We start from the raw sequence: 26,459 nt of genomic DNA, 5'->3' as shown, positions 1-26,459 counted from the left end.
CATTTTTTTTTTAGCTATGTATTTTTATTTTTTATTTTTTGTAGCCTATTATTTATTTATTTTTATTTATTCATTTATTTTGTATTTATGTATGTATGTATTTATTTATTTTTATATTATTTATTTTTATTTATGGATTAAATATAGCATTGATGCACTACCACCATTTATACTTGAAACTGTCAAATTTTGAATATTCATTGAAGGTAAAAAATTTAAATTTTTAATGAACAATGTAATTATTTTGACCAAATATTTTATACAGAAATGTAAATACTGTATAGCAAAACTCTACTCTGTCTACAACCTTTAAAAATGATTTAGAAACATTTTCCAAATCCATAAAATATACAGTATGAAAAACAAAATGTGTTGGGTGAGTTGAAAACGAGCCTAACTACGCTCAGTGTGGAAGATAGAAAGCATAATTGTTCTTGTAATTCTTTAAATCAAGAGAAAAATAACGAGTATTTTATTTTGAAGGGTGATGTGTATACCAGACCGTGTCAAGAGGCGTAGCCAGATCGTGTCAAGAGGCGTAGCCAGACCGTGTCAAGAGGCGTAGCCAGCTGGCTCTGCGGCGGAGATGTGGAGACTGTCTGCGCTCAGGCGTACGTCTGCGTTTGCGCTAAGACCAGCTCTTTCCTGGCGTTAAAATTGAGAGCACCCAAGGCGATTTTTTGTAAGACATTGCGCTGCAACGCCTATTTTGGAATGGGCAACTCCCAAACCTCTCTTTGCGCTCGGCACATACCGACGGTATCTTCCCCACAGCGCTAAATGACACTTGCACGAGACACATGATAGGCTAGAGGCCCACCGACACGCCTGGCCCACGCCTACACCTGTGTCATCACAGCGCAAAACTGGACGGCGAAGGCAGACGATAGCTTAGACGCTGGGAAGATAGCAATAAGAGGCACCCAAACGCAGCGCAAAGGCAGCACAAACGATAGCGCTGTACAACGATAGGGCCCTTAGACTCTACAGCTGTTCAAGTGCAACTTTTTGGCTCCGACACAGGAGACCTGAGGCAATGCAACACTCAGCCTTCATTGCCACTAGTTTGCCTTTAGCCCGGTGCTGTTGGCGGCATCTTTTGTTGGCATTTTCACCTAGATTTGCAAACCAAGCTATATAGTTTCTCCCAGGCATGATGGCAGCCCCCATGGTCCTGTAATGTATGTGTGTGTGTGTGTGTGTGTGTGTGTGCGTGTGTGTGTGTGTGTGTGTGTGTGTGTGTGTGTGTGTGTGTGTGTGTGTGTGTGTGATATGGGCCAGATGTCTGTTCACCGGAGTCACATTCCAAAACATCAGATTCAAATCTGATGTTTTTCCACATTTGAAAGTAGCCCAGGTCGTCTTTAAAAAGGTAACTTTCAATGTGACTTGTACGGTTCACACAGTCATGAAAAAGACTGACATGAGTCACTTAGGTGGAAAAATATTAGATTCAAGCACTAAGGATGGCTGTGTGAACATATAAATTGCCCGGGCTCAGTGTTGGGTCTAGGCTAGGTTGGCTACTATGATTTTGTGTGTGTGTGTGTGTGTGTGTGTGTGTGTGTGTGTGTGTGTGTGTGTGTGTGTGTGTGTGTGTGTGTGTGTGTGTGTGTGTGTGTGTGTGTGTGTGTGTGTGTGTGTGTGTGTGTGTGTGTGTTTGGTGGGGGTAGGGGGGGAGCTATGAATCCACCAAGCATACAGGCTGTTCAAGTGCAACTGAACAACTTGAGGAGAGAGAGAGAGAGAGGGCGAGGAGAGAGAAACTGGGCCACGTAAAAACACCACCTTTAGGTGAGTAGGTGAGTCACCTTTTTGATCCCAAAATCAGCCACTGAAGTGAATGAGTTCTGTGTTTTTGTGTGTGACCACCCCTCCCTGGTATCTCACCTTTTTCACTCTCCATGAGTTTGCGCACTACAGGTATGCTGCACCAGTGTTGGGAAGTAACGAGTTACTAGTTACTCGTTACTGTAATAATATTACTTTTTCCAAGTAACGAGTAGTGTAACGAATTACTATAGAATATAAGTAATAATATTACAGTTACTTCAAGATAAACGAGCTCGTTACGTTAGTCGTTACATCTTTTGTTGAGTCCATTCTGTGATGCCGCTGCGCTGCAAAATGACACGCAGTCGGCATTCACTGATCACAAGCAGCATGGCTTTTAACGCTCCCAAAACAAGGTGACATCACCGCAGAGCACTTCAGAGCACCCTCTCTGCCCTGCTGACTGAGCAGAGGAGGAAAATCCATGGCTGGATATATTCCCATGACTTTGTTTTTGTCGGGAAGAAAGGTGACACGATTGAACATCAAAGTCAAATGTAAACGGTGTCCAGGACAGGTAGGCTACTAACACTCTTTCCACTGTGAAAAACACGAGCTCAAACTTCCTAACATTAACGTTACGAGACGAGAGGACAGCACAACAGAAACCGGAAAACTGTTAAAATACAGAGATAACGTAAAAACTCACAAGTTGGTGGACATCAAACATTGCTGTTATTATTGTCAGGTTAATGTTAATGTTGCAGAGCTAACGTTATTTGTGACACAAACTTGTTAAGCAAAGATGTAGCCTATACGTATTGAGTTTGCAAAAGATTGCATCTTGTCAGTCATCACTTTGAGCCAGGTGTGCTCTTCATCAAGCATCTCTGTAGGAAGCTGTGCTCTGGCAAAGCGATTAGTTTAAATGGAACGGCACATAATAGACCTAGTTCACACATTAGCACCGCAAAGTCTGCATTTTGATGAGAAAAACGCCATGGGCCTTTTTCACAACGGCCATTTGTGTCTAGAAGACAGAGTATACACAGGTGCAACCAACTAACTAATTAAGGCTCCAGCACTGGAACACCTAAATGGACTGGAAGTTGGAAGCCCTAATTAACATCTTGGTGCACCTGTGTTACCTCCTGCCTTTTAGACACAAAATCGCTGCAGTGAAAAAGGCCTATTGCCATTTGTGTGGAATGTAACGGAAAAGTAATATAACGAGTATCTAACGAATTACTTTTGGCATGGAGTAATAAGTAAAGTAATAATATTACTTTTGAAAATAGTAACGAGTAATATGTAATATATTACTTTTTTAGTAATGAGTGCCCAACACTGTGCTGCACACAGGTGACTGAGGTGTGCTCTGATCCTGAACCTCAGCCAAGATAGCTCTAAAGAATGTTGTTAGTTAGTTAGTTAGGTCGTTTTTTTTATTTCCGTGTCATGCCATTTCTGGCCCATCCCACATGGGATTACAAGACACTATCACACCAAAATACAAAAAACAAAAAACAAAGTATATAATATATACACATATGTATGTACATACTGTACATACACATATACACACATACTTACATACATATGCACATACATGCATACTGTACATACATTTGTTTTTCTTTACATTGCCTTTTCCTGATAAAGAGCTTTTTTTCTCATGTCCCAAGCTTTTTCCAACTAACAAGCCAGTCCAAAAGTTTCATACATAAACAACCAACTCAAATTATGTGCATCATCATTATGAAGAAAATCAAAATCTGTTTTTATCTTTCTGAACAAGATATTTGTTGTAAACAAAGAAACACACACAGACAAACTCAAGTTCAAACAAGACAGCAAGACAGCCTCTCACAGCCTAGCAGCACCCAAAGCTTAGACCCTGCATGCAGGAGAAACCAAAGCCTTATTAGGAATGGAAGAGAGCATGGGCAGTCCATGGGCAGTCCAAGTGGATCCACACCGGGACCACTGAGCAAAGGGTCAGAGGCAAGTGGTCAGTCCTCCCAAGAGGGTCTTGTACCACAGGTTGGGAACCAGCTCTAGAAGAATGACCTGTGTGAATATAAGCTTTTTACCGTGTTTGACCGCACAGGCGTCTAAAATAACTATTTACACATTTAATCTGATAAAAAGTCCATTTGATAGTGAAATGTGGTGATATTGGCCCAGCTCCATGCATTCTATTTCTGTGTTATACTCTTTTTTTCACTGTTGTTGACACATTAAAGACACACCTCCTGATGTGATCTGTGGTTTCGGTCAGACTGGTTTAGTGCATACGCTTCTAGCAGTGTTGCCAGTTAAAGACGGATGGCTTCCAGCCCAAAAACTGTTCAAAAACAGCCCCACATTTTTTAAGAAGAAACATGCCCAAAACACACACCCTCCCATCCCCCTGTACCAATTACACTATGTAAACCCTGACTTTCCTTCTTTTATTTTAAATAGACTATAATCTCAGCTTTGCTATAAACAGGACCACATTTTCTCCAGCATTTAACCCCAGAGTCTCAGAGGTTCACAGACGATCAGATTGATTGCACACAAACATCATCTCCTCCCACAACAGGGTTTACGCAGTCCCCCTGACTGACCGCATGTGGCTGTTATGGTGACTGATTGGATGGAGTACGCAATTGAAAACCACCAAACTGATCTCAAACCAGCCCAAATTTTGTTCACCTGCCCAAACCAATTTTGACATGCTCAATCAAATTATAAACCACCCAATTGGGCAGGAACCTGCCCAACCTGGCAACACTGGTTTCTAGCCTTTGGCAGTGAAGTTAGGAGGATAGGGCATGCCAGCAGTCACAGCTCAAATGATCACAGACTGAAGTCGCCGTGTCTCTTCTACAGACGAAGGCTGAGAGTCTGTTTGGCTTCATCGATGTGAGTTGAACAGGTAAGAATCCTACAGGAAACATTACACATGATTGATACATGAACCATGTGGAATTGTATTGGGTAACTTTGTGACTGTATACTATATTCTTATAATAAGATTTTATATGAAGTCTTTCCAATTATGCATTTGATGCTTGGTGAATAATTATGGTTAAGTGTGCTATGATTTCCCCAATGTGTGACTTTGGGGCCACAACAAACCTTTTCTATGACGATGATATGGTGATGTCGTATTTGACGTTCCATGTATTCTCATGCTGCTGCTAACCATTTTGATGATCGATGGTATTGACATTATGAATGTTAAAGGTAACAATAAACATATGTGACCTGCTCTGACAAAATCACTCACATGTAGCAATGACTCGTTTGTGTAGACATGTGATTTTAGGGGGGGGGGGGGGGGGGGTATAGATTTTGGCTGTTTTGGGGTTTCACCAGATTTGAGCAAAATAAAGCCATGGCTTTCATTCTGTGTAAAGATTATTGTGAAAGTCCAATGTTAAATATAGTTTTGAAGCTCATGAAGGTAGGGTGACAAACTAGCTTACTTTGTCAAAAGAGTACCATGATAATGAAGCATCGCGTTAGTTCATTTGAGACACAGAAGTCATACGCTATGATGCCCGAGCTGTATCCAGCTGTCAGCCGCTGATTGAATCATTCATTCACCAACCACAGCCATTCTCACAATAAGGCGGTCCGCTTAAATACGGCCTCCTCTCTCACGCTGATCTGCTCCACCCATGCTGCTTCACACTGCTGCTGCTGGCAATGGTTTGCCTCCACCACCCAAAGCCTCCACCTTTATAGCTCAGTCTGCTTGGCTCAAAGGCTAATCATGTATTCTAGTGCTAGAGTCTGCATGGCTCAAAATGTGAACATGTTTCCATGTCTTGCTTAGGCTCCCGCTCTTACTCACTATGGCTTTACATTTTTCTGGAATCTTGTATCCCCATGGGAGATTATTGCGGCCCTCCCTGCTCGGCGTAGCTTGATGCTGCTGGGCCGGTTCAGGGAGGAGCATCTTCTGTAAAGAGCGGAGCCTTCAACGCCAAACATAACTGTTAAATCTATGACGAGAGTGTTCTTGAATGACATTTTGATATCACCTGAAAGATGACATTTACAACTTTCCAACAGTGTATACAAGTCAAAATGTGTTTCAGTGTCAATGTGACTGACGTCATGAGAGTTTTGATATTCAGCTGTTTGTGACGTCAGACAGATTTGAGATCCAGCTCAGTAAGAGTTTTGATATTCAGCTGTTTGTGATGTCGTAAGAGTTTTGATATTCAGCTGTTTGTGACGTCATGAGAGTTTTGATATTCAGCTGTTTGTGATGTCAGACAGATTTTAGATCCACCTCAGTAAGAGTTTTGATATTCAGCTGTTTGTGATGTCGTAAGAGTTTTGATATTCAGCTGTTTGTGACGTCAGACAGATTTTAGATCCACCTCAGTAAGAGTTTTGATATTCAGCTGTTTGTGATGTCGTAAGAGTTTTGATATTCAGCTGTTTGTGACGTCAGACAGATTTGAGATCCAGCTCAGTAAGAGTTTTGATATTGCAGCTGTTCAGCTGTCAGACAAATTGCACTCTGTTATTGAATTGTAAACCAATATAAATTATTCCTCCATGCATTACACATCTCTGTGCCTGTCTGCTGTTTAGTTGACGGTCGATGATGTGGTTAATGTCTCCATCTAGAGGATACACAATAGAACTGATCTGTGGTGTCTCTGCCTTGGTTTCTGGCCTCAGGATAGACCGTTTTTGTGTCAGACTAGACGAGACTTGTTTACCCTGAAGTTATGAGGTCGAACCCTCACATCAAATGAACACAGATACCCAGGACTGACAAAGGAGAGTAAGCAGTGTCTATCTCTCTCTCTCTTTCTCTACAGATGAAGAAAGGAAGTCTCTGTGACTTGATGCTGTGAATTCACCAGGAGAACATCTTCCAAGGTAATGCTGACTGCATTTGTCTTTGTTTACTGATTGTTGTCTGGCAACATGTGAACAAACTTCTGTCTTTATCTGTACTGTTAAAGGAAAACAATATTGTTAGATGAATACACGATCATGTTGTATGTTATGACTGTAATGTCGACTTTTGCAAGACAAACTGCTAAAGTCTTTCAAATCATGAACCTGCTATTTGCAGATGGTGTCCATAGTGGCATAATATCCAACACTTGTTCTCTTTGCGGCCATAAAGAACATCTACTTCCACTGTCATTGCATTGATTGCATGGAGGGAAAAGTGATGATGCCAAATTCATTTAAAAATGTGGCAGTTTAAGGTTCACCTGGTTATCAGCAAATGAACACACCCCATAAAATTTGACTCAAGACCCTTTCATATGTCTACTATTCAAAATGAGAAGTGTCCGTCTGTGAGTGAGTGAACAGTATTTTGTCTGGCCACGGCTATGTTATTTTACGTGCGATCAGGCTGAAACTTTCAGAAGGTGTAAAGAGCACCCGTGCGGGTGACCTGATGGCAGAGATGGGCAGTATTTTTAAATACATGTATTTCAAATATGTATTTCAAATACATTTGTGTATTTTGTAATTTGTATTTGGCTGGACCCAGAAAAACAAGATGACATTTGTATCATCATTGCATCATCAAATAGTTCAGACCTTGTATTTTGTGTATATTAAATTCATAAAATACTTTTTTATGTAATTTTATTCTCAAATTGACACATTTTTAACATTGAGACAGGTTAAAACTGTGGAAAAACATGATCAGACAGTATGTCTTCCATGCATGAAGTGCAGCTGTGCTCAGTTTTACAATGCCCCATTGTGTCGTCATGGCAATTACACCCACCTCCTCCCGCTCTCTACTCTACACCTGCACGTGCTCCACATGTATGAAAGCAACATGCCTCATGTCTGAAAGGGAACACTTCACGTATTGCTCGGGTCAGGCTCAGGGCAAGCAACCCTGACCTGACCCGGACTTCATGTCTGAAAGTGGCTTCTCTCTCCCCCTCTCTCTAGTGTATGAGAACCAGAGAGAGATCTGCAGCATGCAGTAACGTAGTAGAGTATCAGCTGAAGAACTCTCAGGGGTCTGGCATTGAAACTATAGTGACACAAACTGTCTTCCGCTCTGCAGATGTGAGCAGAGGAGAGAGAGACAGAGACTGAGAGAGAGAGCGAGAGACAGACAGACAGACAGACAGAGACAGACAGACAGAGACAGACAGACAGACAGACAGACAGACAGACAGACAGACAGACAGACAGACAGACAGACAGACAGACAGACAGACTGGGGAACATAAAACAAGAACAACCAGCTAGGCTGGGCAGGTTGCCTGTAAAGGGAAAAAATGACAGGGGAGTGCCTGAGCTGCTCGACAAACCTCAGCAAATAGCTCCAAAGAATGTTGTAAACAAGGAAACACACACACACACACACACACACACACACACACACACACACACACACACACACACACACACACATACACACACACACACACACACACACACACACACACACACACACACACACACACAAAATCATAGTAGCCAACCTAGCCTAGACCCAACACTGAGCCCGGGCAATTTATATGTTCACACAGCCATCCTTAGTGCTTGAATCTAATATTTTTCCACCTAAGTGACTCATGTCAGTCTTTTTCATGACTGTGTGAACCGTACAAGTCACATTGAAAGTTACCTTTTTAAAGACGACCTGGGCTACTTTCAAATGTGGAAAAACATCAGATTTGAATCTGATGTTTTGGAATGTGACTCCGGTGAACAGACATCTGGCCCATATCTGACTTAATGCTTCAATGTGACTTTTACGTCATTCCAGAGCGACATTCGTCACTATTCTGCGCTGGCGGGAGGAGGGAGGACCAACAAGCGGGGCAGATCGTGATTACAAACATGGAGGACAGCTGCGAGGGAGCTCAGTGGAGGGACAGTGAGGTTTTAGACCTTATAAGCAAGAAGTAGCAAAGTTGCTCCACAGAAAGCCATCATTAAAAATTTTGCTCTCTTTCTCCTCCTCCTCGCTATCATCTGATATCAACAGATGAAACAACATTGTCAGCTACCGCCATGTGTACTGCTGTCTTCTTCCGGGTTTGCGTATTACAGCAGTGTGCTGCGTGTGACGTTATTGTTGTTCTTCTGCATTCCTGTTCACACTGGAGACTGATATGGGCCACTTTTAAAAAGTCTGTGTGAACAGCCACACAAAAGATTTGATGTGAGCAAAAAATCATATTCAAGCACTAAGGTTTGCTGTGTGAACATATAGCCTTAGGGCTCTATCCTCCCCCTGGTCTTAAATTTGCGCGGTGCGGCGCTATTAGTGGGCGTGGTCAGGCGCATTCCCTAATTTTTCCTGACAGTTTGCGCTGCGCTAACCATTTAACCACGCATTTTTAAGCGTAGAATTATTCACAACTGTGGCCATTGCCGATCTGCTGTAAACCAATGACACTCTTCCCTTTCAAGCTCTCATTCCATGGAGCGATCCAGTCCGGACAGAAAAGCCTGACCAAAGTGCTCTGAGCTCCCCCCCTCCCTCTCTGCCCACTTCCATCCCCGTCTGTCCATATGCTCCTCAAATAAATCTCACTGCAGTTTGAATACAGCAAGCATGTAAATACGCGACACTATAGCAAGAGCAAAGTGATAATAATGTTCTAAATGCATGGGCTAGAAAAATATAGCCTATCCCTAGATGTCATGATGAGATTAGATTGGTGAAAGTTTGGGCAGAATGATATTGTTTTCTCTCGCTGCCTTTTCTTCTCCCCCACTGAACAGGTAGGATGATGCAACAGCCTCTGAATGACAGGGGCTCAAAACTACGGTATAACAAATGTTTTTTTCATCGGTCATTGTGCCTGTCTAGTGCCTACATATACATTTTAAATAGTGATGGTTCTGTCATTCTGTTGTGTAGCCTACATTTCAGATCTGATGTTTGCAGTGCGCTATAGGGGCAGACATTGATGCGTGGGCGAGAGGCAGTGAGAGAGAGAGGGGGAGAGAGAGTGAGATAGCAGCAGAGAGAGTGATCATTTTCCCCTTGGCGCACATAAAGAAACATGCTTCTGTCACTGTCTGCTTGATGGCGAGGGGACTTCAGCTGTAGGCTACTCGTGACAAAACCAGACATCGAATTTTCAACAGTTAACTTTAGCAGTAGCTAGGCCTAGGTTACTGGCTATATCTCGGACGCACTGAATAAGGCCTGGTTTTGAAAAGCGCTAACCGCAAAATGAACGCCAGTTGGGAAGATCGCTTTAGGCTGGTATTTAAGGCCGAAACGCCCATTCTGGCCTATTCTGGCACTGTGCCACGCCTCTTCAGCGTAAAGCGCATTTCGGGGCATTAAAACATGATGCTATAAAAACATGATGCTATCTTCCCGACTCACGGGTAGGCAGGCGCAAAGTGTGTTTTTTGTGTGTTTAATGCCAGTTTAGCGCCTAAGGCCAGGGGGAAGATAGAGCCCTTAGACTCTACAGTCTGCAGGTGTTCAAGTGCAACTTTTTGGCTCCGACACAGGAGACCTGAGGCAACGCAACACTCATCATTCATATATATAACAAACAAATTCTCATTTTTATATCAAGGTGTGTTTTTTCTGCAATGTAGGCTATAGTTGAAAATCAACGTGGCATTCCGAGGAGAGAAGAGTGTGTGCAGGCGCGAGTGGAGAGTGACATCCATGCCGTGCGTAAATGGATCCAAGCAAGGATTTCCTGCACTCACGGAGATATGGAGACTGTCTGCGCTCAGGCGTACGTCTGCGTTTGCGCCAAGACCAGCTCTTTCCTGGCGTTAAAATCGAGAGCACCCAAGGCGATTTTTTCTAAGACATTGCGCTGGAACGCCTATTTTGGAACGGGCAACTCCCAAACCTCTCTTTGCGCTCGGCACATACCGACGGTATCTTCCCCACAGCGCTAAATGACACTTGCACGAGACACATGATAGGCTAGAGGCCCACCGACACGCCTGGCCCACGCCCTCACCTGTGTCATCACAGCGCAAAACTGGACGGTGGAGGCAGACGATAGCTTAGACTCTGGGAAGATAGCAATAAGAGGCGCCCAAACGCAGCGCAAACGATAGCGCCGTACAACGATAGGGCCCTTAGACTCTACAGGTGTTCAAGTGCAACTTTTTGGCTCCGACACAGGAGACCTGAGGCAACACTCAGCCTTCATTGCCACTAGTTTGCCTTTAGCCCGGTGCTGTTGGCGGCATCTTTTGTTGGCATTTTCACCTAGATTTGCAAACCAAGCTATATAGTTTCGCCCAGGCATGATGGCAGCCCCCATGGTCCTGTAATGTATGTGTGTGTGTGTGTGCGCGTGTGCGTGTGCGTGTGCGTGTGTGTGTGTGTGTGTGTGTGTGTGTGTGTGTGAGCGTGCGTGCGTGCGTGTGTGTGTGTGTGTGTGTGTGTTTTGGTGGGGGTAGGAGGGGGCAGAGAGAGAGAGAGAGGGCGAGGAGAGAGAAACTGGGCCACGTAAAAACACCACCTTTAGGTGAGTAGGTGAGTCACCTTTTTGATCCCAAAATATGCCACTGAAGTGAATGAGTTCTGTGTTTTTGTGTGTGACCACCCCTCCCTGGTATCTCACCTTTTTCACTCTCCATGAGTTTGCGCACTACAGTAGGTATGCTGCACACAGGTAGCTACTTGAAGGGAGATGACAGGGGAGTGCCAGAGGTAAGGTGAGGTGACTGAGGTGTGCTCTGATCCTGAACCTCAGCCAAGATAGCTCTAAAGAATGCTGTTAGTTAGTTGGTTAGGTAGTTTTTTTTATTTCCGTGTCATGCCATTTCTGGCCCATCCCACATGGGATTACAAGACACTATCACACCAAAATATATACTGTATAAACATCTGGCTGTACCGCAATATACAAACAAAAATAAACAAAGTATATTATATATACACATACGTATGTACAGACTGTACATACACATATACACACATACTTACATACATATCCACATATATGCATACTGTATACATTTGTTTTTCTTTACATTGCCTTTTCCTGATAAAGAGCTTTTTTTCTCATGTTACAAGCTTTTTCCAACTAACAAGCCAGTCCAAAAGTTTCATACATAAACAACCAACTCAAATTATGTGCATCATCATTATGAAGAAAATCAAAATCTGTTTTTATCTTTCTGAACAAGATATTTGTTGTAAACAAAGAAACACACACAGACAAACTCAAGTTCAAACAAGACAGCAAGACAGCCTCTCACAGCCTAGCAGCACCCAAAGCTTAGACCCTGCATGCAGGAGAAACCAAAGCCTTATTAGGAATGGAAGAGAGCATGGGCAGTCCATAGGCAGTCCAAGTCCAAGAGGATCCACACCGGGATCACTGAGCAAGGAGTCAGAGGCAAGTGGTCCTCAAGAGGGTCCCAAGAGGGTACCACATGGTTGAACCACTGCTCGAAGAATGACCTGTGTGAATATACGCTTTTTGCCCTGTTTGACCCCACAGGTGCCTAAAATAACTATTTACACATTTAATCTGATAAAAAGTCCATTTGATAGTGAAATGTGGTGGTATTGGCCCAGCTCCATGCATTCTATTTCTGTGTTATACTCTTTTTTTCACTCTTGTTGACACATTAAAGACGCGCCTCCTGATGTGATCTGTGGTTTCTGTCAGACTGGTTTAGTGCATACCGAGGCTTCTAGCAGTGTTGCCAGTTAAAGACGGATGGCTTCCAGCCCAAAAACTTTTCAAAAACAGCCCCACATTTTTTAAGAAGAAACATGCCCAAAAACATGCCCCCCCCCCATCCCCCTGTACCAATTACATTATCTAAACCCTGACTTTCCTTCTTTTATTTTAAATAGACTATAATCTCAGCTTTAAACAGGACCACATTTTCTCCAGCATTTAACCCCAGAGTCTCAGAGGTTCACAGACGATCAGATTGATTGCACACAAACATCATCTCCTCCCACAACAGGGTTTACGCAGTCCCCCTGACTGACCGCATGTGGCTGTTATGGTGACTGATTGGATGGAGTACGCAATTGAAAACCACCAAACTGATCTCAAACCAGCCCAAATTTTGTTCACCTGCCCAAACCAATTTTTACATGCTCAATCAAATTATAAACCACCCAATTGGGCAGGAACCTCCCCCACCTGGCAACACTGGTGTCTAGCCTGGCAGTGAAGTTAGGAGGATAGGGCGTGCCAGCAGTCACAGATCAAATGATCACAGACTGAAGTCTCCGTGTCTCTTCTACAGACGAAGGCTGAGAGTCTGTTTGGCTTAATCGATGTGAGTTGAACAGGTAAGAATCCTACAGGAAACATTACACATGATTGATACATGAACCATGTGGAATTGTATTGTGTAACTGTGTGACTGTATAATATATTCTTATAATAAGATTTTATATGAAGTCTTTCCAATTGTGCATTTGATGCTTGTTGAAGAATTATGGTTAAGTGTGCTATGATTTCCCCAATGTGTGACTTTGGGGCCACAACAAACCTTTTCTATGACGATGATATGGTGATGTTGTCGTTGACGTTCCATGTATTCTCATGCTGCTGCTAACCATTTTGATGATCGATGGTATTGACATTATGAATGTTAAAGGTAACAATACACATATGTGAGCTGCTCTGACAAAATCAGTCACATGTAGCACTGACCCGTTTGTGCCATATATATATATATATATATATGGCAATGTGGAAATTGTGGAAAGAAATTTGGCTGGCCACAGCTATGCCGTTTTACGTGTGATCGGGCTGACACTTTCAGGGGGAGCACCCGTGCGGGTGACCCTGGTGCTGGAGCAGGCAAAGCCATGCAGCAGCTGAGCTGTGGGCAAGGCTGTCTCACCCAGTGTGCATAAATCCTTATGAGCGCTCATCAGTACATATTCCACAACAGTGGCCCCATGCAGTCAATATGACTCTCCAGAATGAAATTATTCAAAGCCTTGAATATTTCTTCTGCAGTAGTGTGAGCTGGCAGAGGATGGCAAAACAAAAACTCATCCTGTACACCAGAGGAGGTTTTTCCAGTGAGGCATAGGAGGATGGTCCTCCTCTTTTAGATTGGGGATTTTATATTAAAAAAAATATTATAATTTTTTTTTTTTTTTTTTTTTTTTCATTTTTCATTTTTTTTTTTAGAATAAAATATCAATCAAATGTGTTTTTTCTTATGCGCTCATTTTTTCATTCATTATATTCTTATATGCTTAAAATGCTTCAACAACAGTGACCTGAACTGATGGAAAGGAGAGCTCCATGCAGACGAGTCACTCTGGCCCTGGTCCCAGCGTGGAGTAGGCAGATAAAAAAACATTCGCCCTGTGGGCGTTTATTTATTTGGTAATTTATCTAATGAAAAAATATGATTGGTTGAAAAACACTTGCAATTCACAGAGAACACGTGAGAGTGATGTGTTTTACTTCGCTTCGAACTCAAGCTCTCACTAGTGCCTAGTTCGCTGCGTACGCAGCACTATGGAAGACTGTCATTTTTGCTCCAAAAATTACTTTACATTAAAACCGACCACGCCCCCTTAGGTGACGTGGTGCCCCCCTGGGGCTGACTGGGCCACCCACCTCACCCACGTGAATACGTCACGTCCAGTCAGCCCAGGGTCCGCCACTCTTCGTTTCTTCCAGCCAGTGTGAGGACGTCGTTTTCATAGCTCCGTGGTTAGCTCTGAGTCAGCGCTCTTTAACATAGCTTGGATACTAGGCTCGTTCCGGCTGATTTGCCCACCTCAAGAGGTTTGCGTGGACGGGATAAATCAGGCTTCGGGGACCCGATCCTGTACTCTTCACCAGCGGCGCCGGATCAAGCCATCCAAAGCTAAGGGTGTCTTTTTCACAGTTAACTGTTGTATTAGCTGCCGCCGTGCAACTCATGTAAACGTTTTCCCCGGCTGGGGTAGCGTTGTTGATAGGCTTGAGCGCCGACTCAGGTCTGCACTCAAAACTGATAGGCTAGGTTGCATACGTGCAAAATAGCTTTGTACCGTTAGCACTAGAACAATAGGCTAATTAGCCCAGTTGTTACAGATAGCTAGCTTTGCACCCGTGCGGTTGGCTTCCGTGTGCTAGGTACTTAGGTGCCGGCTACTAGTGTTAGAGCGCGCGCGTTACTCCGGCTGGAGTAACGATAGATAGATAGTTAGCTAGTTGGCTCAGTGCAGCTAGCAGCTAGCTTGTAGCACTCCAGCATCTTCACCGTTGCAAGCTACTGTTAGTCAGCTTACACGGTTAACTCCCGCTAATTCTGGTACAGTCGGCGGGGCTTGTTGGCGGGTTAGCTTTGCTGAACTCGCACAATGAACCGGGCGGCAGCCATGAGACAGGGGGAGACAGCCAAGAGCTGTGTTAGCTGTGAGGCTACTTTGGCGAGTCAGGACCGCCACAGGGAGTGTGTGTTTTGCCTCGGGCATAACCATGCTACTGACGCCCTGCTGAAGTCCGATTTCTGCCAGGCCTGCGAAGGCTTCACCCTGGCCGTGCTACGTGAAAGAGCGTTGCTCTTTGTCCAGGTGGGCCTGCGGCTTAGCCATGCACCTCCCGAGGGAGGCGCATGCGGTGGGTCTGACCACTCGGTGGAGGAGGAGTTGCCTGACGAGCAGGGCTCCCCGGTCCAACCTGAGCAGCAGATCCTGAACTGGGGGGATGAGCCCATCGACCCTGTGCTGCAACAGGGGGGGCTCTTCCCCTACGACCCCATAATTATTCCCCCCCAGGACGCCCCCCAAGGGGAGTTGTCAGGCGGAGAGGAATGGGACCGCGCTACCACTGTCACCTCTCTGGTAGGGACCTAGCTTCAACGAGCCCTATCAGAAGCAATTTCTGGGGGTGATGTCTAGGGCTGCGGCGAAGCTCGGCATCGCTCGGGCCGAACCACCTCCGCCCCCCGAATCAGTGTTGCTGGGGTGCTATTTCCAGCCACGCCAGGCACCACAGGCACCCTGCCCGAAGCCCCTGCTGCCCGTCTGTTTAGACGTGGTTCGCGCGGTGCAGTCAGGATGGGAAAAGCCTCAGGAGGCCAAGCCGCTCTGCGCGGGCATGGCTCCGTGGTCGGCCTTAGAAGGGGCGGATAAGCTTGCGTTAGCCGCGATGCCTCCCCTCGAGGATATGGTGGCCAGACACCTGGCCCCTAACCCCGTGAGGCCCACGTTGCCCTCTAAGGCGTGCCAACTTATAGCCAAGTTGGCCGAAAAAGCGTACTTGGCGGCGGGGCAGTCCGCCGCCATGACCAACAACCTGGCCATCTTGCAGGACTACCAGGCGGTGCTCCTGCGGGAGATGCAGGGTGACCCCGCCCCCGAGCTGTTTACAGAGCTCAGGATGGCCACGGATTACGCCTTGCGTATGATAGACTGCCTGGCGCAGAACAGCGGGAAGGTCATGGCCTTCTCTGTTCTCACCCATCCTTGAGCAGGATAAGAGGAGGCTGCTGCACGCCCAAGGCGCGCACAGAGTCATCCTCCGGGACCGCCCCACGCCAGCGGGTACGAGTCTCACAGCCTAGGGCGCCCCTAATGGACGCGCCCACCCAGCCGCGGTGGGCCCAGCATGGGTCCCACGGCAGGCCAGGGTACGCGGCCCCCGCCCCCCAAAGCGAGGGGGTGCGCGGGGAGCGGGTAACCAGCCCCGTACTTAGTCACCTCCCTGGGGAAGGGGGGGGGGGCTATGAGCCCACCGTCGTTGGAGCTCAGCGCTCAACTTCGGTCCGGGACTCAGCAGGGGCCTACCCAACCCGTCACTCGCCGGTGCTCTCCCAGGATCGCTCATCCGCCGTCAAGAGGCCCCCGGGACAAGCCCACCATCGATGGTGCCATGGGCCCATTGTTGGTCGGGAGCTCTCCTGGGGACCGCACGAGCGGACGAGTCCGCATGCGGCGGTCGAAAGAGAGCCTTGCCTCCTTGCTCCCCCCAGCCGGCGAAAGCTGCACGGCTGGGGGGTTACGCTGGTTCAACACGCTCACAGGGCACGTCAGTAGGCGGAGCCCGCGTAAGAAACCGGCAGGGGGGCTTAGCCTCTTATGTCCCGCCTCCCCCTTTTTCTTCCCCAACCAAAGCACCGGGTCCCCCGGTGCCCAACAATATACTCATGGCCAAGGGGGCGGGTTCCGCCCCCTTTGGTCACAACAGACCCGACAGGCCCGAGGCCTGGGAGCGTCTGTGTTCCCCGTCCCCGTGGCTGCGGCGCACCCTTCAGAAGGGTTACGCCCTGCAATTTGCCAGGGCCCCACCCAGGTTCGACGGGACCCACGATACGGCCGTGGAAGGGGAGTCCTTGGACATACTCCACAAGGAGGTCATTTCGCTGCTCGCCAAGGGGGCGATCCGCTCGGTTCCCAAGGCATAGGTGCGCTCGGGTTTCTACCACAGGTACTTCGTCGTGCCCAAAAAGGACGGCTCCATGCGTCCAATTCTGGACCTCCGGCGCCTCAACAAGACGCTGAGGAAGTTCCCGTTCCGAATGCTCTCCTTCCCCACCTCTTCAACGCGTTGAGACAGGGGGATTTCTTTACTTCCGTGGACCTGAAAGATGCGTTCTTCCATGTCCACGTGGTCAAGAGGCACAGGAAATACCTGAGGTTCTCCTTCCTGGGGAAGGCTTACGAGTTCTGTGTCTTGCCTTTCGGCATGTCTTTGAGCCCGCAAACCTTCACGGCTTGCGTGGAGACGGCCTTGGCCCCCCTCCGCGCGAGGGGGGTTCGCATCTTCCTTTATCTCGACGACGCTCTTATTGTGGCCGGCTCGAGGGTTGGTGCCATGAAACATACCAAGGTGGTGACCGATCACCTACAAACCTTAGGGTTCCTGGTGAACTGGAAAAAGAGCTGCCTCGCCCCAGAGCAGACGGCGATCTTCCTGGGGCTCGAGCTAAACTCCCGGGCCATGCGAGCCCGCCTTTCGCGGGAGCGACAGGCTCGCACGGTGCGGACAGCGAGGACATTAAGTCTATGCTCCTCGGTGTCAGTGCACCAGTGCACAGTCATGTTGGGCCTGATGGCCTCGGCACTGCATGTGCTCCCTCTGGGGAGGCTACACATGCGTCCGTTCCAGATCTGGTTCCTCGGGTTGCGCTTGGATCCAGCCAGGGACCGTCATCGCAGGGTGCCTATGACAGGTCAGGCCCGCCAGGCGTTGGCCATATGGGCAGACCCCCGTTACCTATCGAGGGGCACTTGATTGGGCCCGGTCCCGCTCAGGTTAGTGATTCGCACCGACGCCTCCCTCTGGGGTTGGGGTGCGGTGTGCGGGCTTCTGTCGGCGAACGGCCGGTGGGAGGCTCAGAAGCGTCGCCACATAAACGTCTTGGAGCTGGAGGCCATTCGCCTCGCTCTGCTTCACTTCCAGCGAGTCATACATGGACGGCATGTTCTGATTCGCTCTGACAATATGGCGGCGATCGCCCACCTGAACAAACAGGGCGGTGTGCGGTCGAAGACTTTGAACCGGTTAGCGGCGGAGATTCACCTGTGGGCGTATCCCCGTCTCCTGTCAGTGTCGGCGGTCTATCTGCCGGGACGGCTGAATTACGGCGCCGACCTGCTGTCTCGAGGCTACCCCCGTCATACGGAGTGGTGCCTCCACCCTCAGGTGGTGGAACAGATTTGGGCCAGGTTCGGTCGTGCCCGCGTCGATCTCTTCGCATCGCGGCGTGCGACGCACTGCCCATTGTGGTTCTCGATCCAGGAGGACAGTCCCCCGTTGGGACACGACGCGTTGGCGAACGCGTGGCCACGGGAGGGGCTCTATGCGTTTCCACCGATCCCCCTGATCCGTCAGGTGTTGGACAGGGTGAAGGAACAGCGTCTCCGGCTCGTTCTAGTGGCTCCGTTCTGGCCCAGGCAGACGTGGTTTGCGGACCTGGTCTCCCTGGCGCAGGGCCCGCCTTGGGCATTGCCGGTGCGGGCCGATCTCCTATCCCAGGCGGAGGGGGAGGTGTTCCACCCCTCCCCAGGCAGGTGGAAGCTAGTAGTCTGGCTCCTGAACGGGACCAGTTGCTAGCACAGGGCTTGCCCGACAATGTGGTGAGCACTATTCAGAGTGCTAGGGCTGCTTCGACCCGCACTCAGTACGCGTACAAGTGGCGGGTTTTTTCGCGATGGTGCACAAGTAAGGGTGTGGATCCAGTGAACTGCAGCGTGCGTCCAGTTCTCTGTTTCCTTCAAAGCTTGCTTGACGCGGGCCAGTCCCCGCAGTCGCTTAAGGTGTACGTAGCCGCGATTTCGGCTTGCCACATGGGGATTGAAGGGACCCCCGTGGGGGTGTGCCCTTTGGTCTCGCGCTTCATGAAGGGGGCACTGCGCCCGCCGTTGCGGTGCGTTTTTCCCAAATGGGACCTGGTTACGGTGCTGGACGGGCTAACGGGTCATCCGTTTGAGCCCTTGGACTCCGCCGATTTAAAGGTTCTGTCCTTAAAGACCGCGCTGCTGCTGGCCTTATCGTCAGGAAAGAGAGTCGGTGACCTGATTGCCCTCTCGGTGCAGCAGGCCTGTATGGTTTTTGGGGACGATGGGCGCAGGGTTACGTTGCGACCTAACCCGGCGTACCAGCCCAAGAATATTAATGCCAGCTATAGGTCTATGGTTATAGACTTATCGGCATTCTGTCCCCCGCCGTTCAGTTCGGGTGAGGAGAGACGTTTGCACATGCTGTGCCCCGTAAGGGCGCTCTCGGCCTATGTGGCCAGGACGCGTTCTTTACGCATTACAGATCAGCTGTTGGTCTGCTTTGGGCAAAGGGCCCAGGGCGGACCCCTTTCCAAAGATCGCTTATCACACTGGATAGTGGAGGCGATCGCGTTGGCATACTCTGACGTGGGCAAGGTTCCCCCGGAGGGTATCAAGGCGCATTCTACGCGAGGTGTTGCGACACCCTCTGCGTTGTTGCATGGTGTGTCGGTGGAGGACATGTGTGCCGCGGCCTCATGGTCCTCTCATCACACTTTTGTCAGGTACTACAGTCTCGATGTGTCCGGTTCGCAGTTCGCGCACGCGGTGCTGTCGGTGGCAAGAAAGTAGTATCGTTGCCACTCTAATATGTCATTCGGTTAGGCATAAACGTTGCCATATGGCCGTGGTTCACCGGTGCCTTTCGGGTCGCCTTGTGGGTGCTCCCGGCAGCAAGGTCGGTTGAATTGAGGCACTAGTGAGAGCTTGAGTTCGAAACGAAGTAAAACGTTAGGGTTGTGCTACAACCCGGGTTTTACGAGTGAGAACGAGAGCTCTCACTACCCAGCCTTGCTGCGTCGATGCGTCTCTGGGTGCGTCGGATCTCAGCTGGCTGGAAGAAATGAGTGGCGGACCCTGGGCTGACTGGACGTGACGTAGTCACGTGGGTGAGGTGGGTGGCCAAGTCAGCCCCAGGGGGGCACCACGTCACCTAAGGGGGCGTGGTCGGTTTTAATGTAAAGTAATTTTTGGAGCAAAAATGACAGTCTTCCATAGTGCTGCGTACGCAGCGAACTAGGCACTAGTGAGAGCTCTCGTTCTCACTCGTAAAACCCGGGTTGTAGCACAACCCTAACGTTTTCCAACCAATCAGATTGAGCTGGAAGGGAGCACGCCCTTAGGCTGGTGAAACCAGGTGAAATCTAATTGGTTGTTGGTTGGATAGATTGCTGACATTGATTGACATTGTATTGTCCACTGGTCTCTCACGCTGAATCAAGTAGGAAGTGAAATCCACTGCCTGTGATGACCATGATGAAATGGAGGAAATGAAGACATGACAGGCTAATAGATAGATTTACAGACAGTAGCACCTATATTTTCTCTTTTCCTATGTTTTATATTCAGTGTTGGGAAGTAACGAGTTACTAGTTACTCGTTACTGTAATAATATTACTTTTTCCAAGTAACGAGTAGTGTAACGAATTACTATAGAATATAAGTAATAATATTACAGTTACTTCAAGATAAACGAGCTCGTTACGTTAGTCGTTACATCTTTTGTTGAGTCCATTCTGTGATGCCGCTGCGCTGCAAAACGACACGCAGTCGGCATTCACTGATCACAAGCAGCATGGCTTTTAACGCTCCCAAAACAAGGTGACGTCACCGCAGAGCACTTCAGAGCACCCTCTCTGCCCTGCTGACTGAGCAGAGGAGGAAAATCCGTGGCTGGATACATTCCCATGACTTTGTTTTTGTCGGGAAGAAAGGTGACACGATTGAACATCAAAGTCAAATGTAAACGGTAGGTAGGCTACTAACACTCTTTCCACTGTGAAAAACACGAGCTCAAACTTCCTAACGTTAACGTTACGAGACGAGAGGACAGCACAACAGAAACCGGAAAACTGTTAAAACAGAGATAACGTAAAAGCTCACAAGTTGGTGGACATCAAACATTGCTGTTATTATTGTCAGGTTAATGTTAATGTTGCAGAGCTAACGTTATTTGTGACACAAACTTGTTAAGCAAAGATGTAGCCTATACAGATGCAGCCACTCCCGTCGTGACAGATTTTTTTCATTACCTTGTGCTTGACGATGCGGTGACGTTTTTGAGATGGTTTGAGATGTGAATAATGGCATTCAACCACTAGGGGCCCTCATAGTACCATAATGTGTCTCTCACTGTTGCAGCAGTTTCAAGCTGCGGGGTCACAGTCCACGCAAACGTATTTGTTCTTCCGGTTCAGCGCTAGTAGTTGTCCTATGTGGCTTACTAACATAGCTGCTAGTTATGTTATATGGCAGTAAAATGCTACAGAATGACCAAATTGATATAACTTTTAACCATTTCGAGTAACAATGTTTCCATACGGATCACCAGCGTTAGTTTGTTTATAACGTGGCTATATTCATAACGTTTATATCTCGGATGCGTTATATACTGTCTGGTTAACGCCAACCTACAGTATGTGCCCTATCGTTACGTTACGTTCGTTACGTTATTGTACAGTACACTAAACAAAACAACATGATAGCTGCAGCTGCGTCACTATACGTGTGGGCGTTAAGTTTTAATTTGGTTCAAGCATATTGTATGGTGACATTGAATCAGTGTTAGCTTAGCGCTAGCTAGCTAGCAAACACTACGATCTGTGAATAGAATCTAGAATTGGCCTGCAGCCATTTCTAACTACTGTACAGTAGCTAGTTTTTCTCGAATTGATATAACGTTACAGTAGCATGGACCCATCTCGTTATGACAGTGGGGAGATGTTAGCTTTTAGGTTGATATACATTCAGATCTTTACTACCTAACATCCGAAAAGCTAGTCACAATACTGTATTAATACCGACTAGTCACCTTTAGCTGACAGCCAAACTTTTCACCCTGAAATAGGAGGATTTACTGTATGAGTAGCCTAGTTTGATTTCTCCCCTGGTATCTATTCATTGTCACTAGCCTATGCATACAGTACATGAACCACCATCATTCAGTCAGTCAATCAATTGATCAACAACTTTATTAATCCAACTCAGGGAAATAGGTCAAATGTGAAAGAGAATCTATACTGTAAATGTTGGTCTGTAGATAAATGAAGATAAAATAATTATAGAGTTTAAGTAAACTTCTGTGGGCACTGGGCAGGGCTCTGCTAAACACTGCAGTGTATGAGATTATCCAGGCTGTTAGAGGATTATAGATTATCTAACATCAGCCATTGATAGATATTCCAATGTCTTTAAAGCTCTGTCATTGTTACTTAACCCTTAGTTAATATGGAACAATAAATGAGCTTGAATCGTCACAACTCTTATGACATCTGTATATCAAATGCTTTGTCACAGAAGAAGCTTTCTAAACCCAGAAAAAGTGCCATAAATTCACACACACAGTGCTAAAACATGCATCATCACACCAAGTTCTGTCAAAACGGTCACATTTGTACAATCAAAAGGATCTGTGGGTTGATTTCCTGCCCACTACCATCTGATATTGTCAGTGTTCCTGCAAAAAAAAATCATACACAATTCATTTAAACAGATGGACATTGGTTTGACGTACAGCACACGGTCGTTATACGTGAAAATGTTTGCTGGGATGCAAAGCCACTTTTGCCTGCTCCTTGGTTGACCCATTCAGGAAGCGCTCAAAGTTCATGTTTCCAAGACAACAAGCAACAAGCACCACAGCTGTTTGTTTGCGGAAGCCGAAAAATCCATTGAGCAAATCAGCGCAGCGTATTTAGACCACGTGCATGCACATTGTGACATCAACTGGGTTGACAAGTGACAAGTGGTTACATGGACACATGGACAGTTTCAATCCTCTTTAACTCAGAATTCGATCCCAATCCTCTTCAAATTTATCTTGTAAACACCTAAAGCAGAATGAAAACGGCCAATTCGATGTAAGGGGGTGGTGTAGTTCGTTTCTCAATGCGATTGAAGTATTTTTCTATACAGTACATGCGCACATTTAGGCTACATAAAAGTCAACATCACAGTGTCTTTTCTTTAATCTAGAGGCATCATTTTTCAGTCAAAAGTGAAACGGGCATGCGCAGAAAGACTGCAGTGAGTTAGAGGATTGAGATTGGATACTATTTTCTCTTGTAAACTCGCAGGAAATAACGATCAATGCGAATGATTTCATTCGAATGATTTCATTTTGAATTAAAAGGCCTCATGTAACCGCAGCCTCAAGAATGAAATTTGTGGGGGGAAGCAGGAACGTGTTACTGTTACCTTTCAGAACCGGTTTGACTGCTATTCTGCACACAGCACACAGCATACAGTGATCAGCTAATTAGATGCATCACTCACCCCCCCTCCCCCCCCCCGCACAAAGGACACGCACACACAGTAGGCTACATAAATCGAAATCGTTTTGATAGCATGCCATGCAGTGGCATGCAGGGTTACGGAGACGTTCATTGATCCGATCACGAATATGTTTTACAACATAAGTCGCGTATTTCGCCTTCACCATGTCAAGCACCTTTGCCTTGAGGTTCTTCGGCAATGCGTGTTTGCCGTGACCTCCCTTCCAGTTCACTTTGTGAACGAAATCCTGATGGTACACGTTGAAGTCGACCAGTAGCATGAATATGTTTGCTGCATATGCGTCCGGGTTCTGTGGGTACTGATTGAACAATGCCGACTCCTCATCCACTGTAATACTCTGCAACGTGATGTCAGGCATTGTTTCAATAGCCGCATGTCGAGTGTTTCTCCTCGTGGGCGTGGGCGTCGGCGTCGGCGACAGTGCCAAATGGAAAGTGTCTCTCACAGGTGACAGAAGCTCAGTTCTCACAGGTGACAGAAGCTCAGTTCTCACAGCGGGTGACAGAAGCTCAGTGTAACTGAGCTGTAATGGGCTATTGAAAAGCTCGCGTGAACTTGCTGAACTTGCTGAGGGCCGGTGAGCCTGTACAGTACAGTTGTCTCTGCGGGCCTCGAGCTGCTTAGTCAAGTCTTCTAGCCGCCCGTGTTGCAAATCAAGCTGTGTCTGTTGCTTGCTGGACGTGACTTTCAAGTCAGCTATCTCCTTGCGGAGATCTTCTGTAGTTTTGGTGGACGTGACTTTGAAGTCCTCCAACTGTTTGCGGAAACCATCTGTTGCTCGCCCAATTGCTTGTTGAATTTTCAGATCCACTCCCATCATGGCGTTGTTGCGGCTCTGTCCAAGAGCCGCATCCTGTTCATTCAGATGGCTAGGGGGTAGGTTCTCGGTATTCTGCACTACGACAGCCTGTAGGAAAAACATGAACATATGTATACATGAATATTCAAAACAAAAAAGCCTATAATTTTTGTGCAGTGTTGGGCAAGTTACTTTCAAAATGTGATACTGTACTAGCCTATTAGATACTTTCATTTGAAAGTAATGAACTAGCCTACTTTACAATATTACTGTCTGTGTAGAGTAACTCATTAGGCCTACTTATTACACTACTTTGTGTGTGTGTGTGTGTGTGTCAGTAGCGAAGGGACACGCCGCCAACATCTTCACTGTGCGTGGCGTGCATTAGAAAGTGCGTTTCACAGTGATACATGGGGGCTAATACTGTTAACGCTAGTTAGATAGTACAGTAGTGTGGCAGTCTCTAATATGCTACCGCCGTTCATTCCCCCAAAAGCACACACAACAGCGCTAGAAACAATCACATACATGTTGTGACTTGTGTACTCACCATGCGATCATCAAATAATAATCCAAAGTACGCGAAACTGTCATTTTCATTTTCAGTAAATCCATAGCGAGAGGAACCAGCAAGAGTGGTTCGAAGAGGGTTACCTCTCTGCAACGAAAATCACTTCCTTGTTTGCCTGAGCGCATGGGTACACATGCGTCTCAGGCAAACAAGGAAGTAATTTTCGTTGCAGATGGGAACGCTCTTTGCTACTTATTTTCTCTATGGATTTACTTGCAGGCGGACAGTTTTGTGTGTGTGTGTGTGTGTGTGTGTGTGTGTGTGTGTGCGCATGTGTGTGAAAGGAAAACTGTACTTACAGCTTTTTTCTTTACAAGACGGGTGGTGATCTTTGGTTTTTTGGCTGCGGCAGCCGGACTCAGCCCTGGACGATCCACACTGCACAAAGCTCTCTGTAAACAAAAAACAACAAAAAATACTGTAGAATAAACAATCAGCGACTGTTGTAAGCAGGGTTTGTGCTTTTAAGAGTACAATTCAAGCACTTTCAAGGTACTTAAACCAGGCCCTCGAAGCCTTTATTATCACATCTAAATATATTGAAAATGTGAAAACAAATAGCATTGTAAATATGCATTTACACCTAGACGTGAAAATGTCACAGTGTAAAATAGGAAAATGCGTGACGTTCGCCGGGCGCTGCTAATGCGCTCGTATGAGCCAGAAGCGCCCGGCTAGCGGGGTAATGTAAATATATACGAAAACATACCTTATTGGTTGCTGGTTGGCTGGTGTAAAAGCTCTTTGTCGCTGGCATCTTCAAAAGTGTTAGTAACAGATCTTGAAGGATGCGTGGCAATGACGAATGCTGCTTATTTATAAGGCTACTGTACCTGGCGCTGAAAACCACGCCCCATGCCCACGCCCCCCCCCCAAACAAATAAACTGAGAAAGTGAAGATAATCTTGCACATTTAATTTCATTGTTTATTCTAGGTGAAAAGAAAAAATAGAAAAGGAACAGTTTGAGTTTTGTTTTTCACTAAACAGTTAACATTGACAGCTAATGTTCATAATGACATGTTTACTTGATGTTATTAGTCACAGTTAACCCACAATGACACCAAACATTGATCCAAAGAAAGAGACAATCGTGTCACTTTATTTGAACAGAACATGTGATAGAAAAGAATCAAGAATTCTAACTTTCATTTATTTAACCAATGATCTTTATCATCACCACTATCACAAATATAATATGGTGGAGCAGCAACCAGGATAAATAAATTAAATTAGCACTAATGGGGGATAAAAATGGAATAAAAAAAATCGGGGGGGGGGGAGAGAAAAAAAAAAGGGATGGAAAAATGGATGTTGTTGACAATTTGAAGAGCCCATGTGACCTCTATGTTTATTAGACAAACTCACAACTGTGCTTAAAATAACCTATGAGTCTACCCTTTAAAATTAGACCAAACATACCTTCATAAAACATGAGTAAAGGTCCTGAAAATGAGCCTAAAGTAGGATATGCACCAGCGCCTAGATACCAATTTATTGTAGGGGGTGGTTAACTTGATGTGCTGATAACTGTGACAACTGGATATGAGCCGTTTTTTCGCAGTAGCATCTATCAAAAACAGCTTTAGCAAATTT

General features: G+C 46.5%; 1 protein-coding gene across 5 annotated transcripts in view; it reads left to right on the top strand.

Annotated features, from left to right (window-relative positions):
• Positions 1–1,682: 1,682 nt before the first annotated feature.
• LOC310780015 (protein NLRC3-like) overlaps positions 1,683–26,459 on the top strand; it is a 116,362-nt gene continuing 91,585 nt past the window's right edge. For 2 of the 5 annotated variants that reach the window (XM_083640549.1, XM_083640544.1), the window contains exons 1-4: positions 4,577–4,696; positions 6,606–6,666; positions 11,173–11,248; positions 12,988–13,033. The gene's annotated coding sequence lies outside the window, so the exon portion shown is untranslated. Of the gene's footprint in view, positions 1,795–4,576; positions 4,697–6,605; positions 6,667–9,507; positions 9,554–11,172; positions 11,249–12,987; positions 13,034–26,459 lie in introns of those variants that run through there. The other 3 variants (XM_083640545.1, XM_083640546.1, XM_083640547.1) reach the window with 3 other exon arrangements.

The sequence above is a fragment of the Poromitra crassiceps genome, assembly GCF_964638095.1.
Source record: "Poromitra crassiceps genome assembly, chromosome: 7".
Lineage (NCBI taxonomy): Eukaryota > Metazoa > Chordata > Actinopteri > Beryciformes > Melamphaidae > Poromitra > Poromitra crassiceps.
This window is presented reverse-complemented; position numbering and strand designations above follow the sequence as displayed.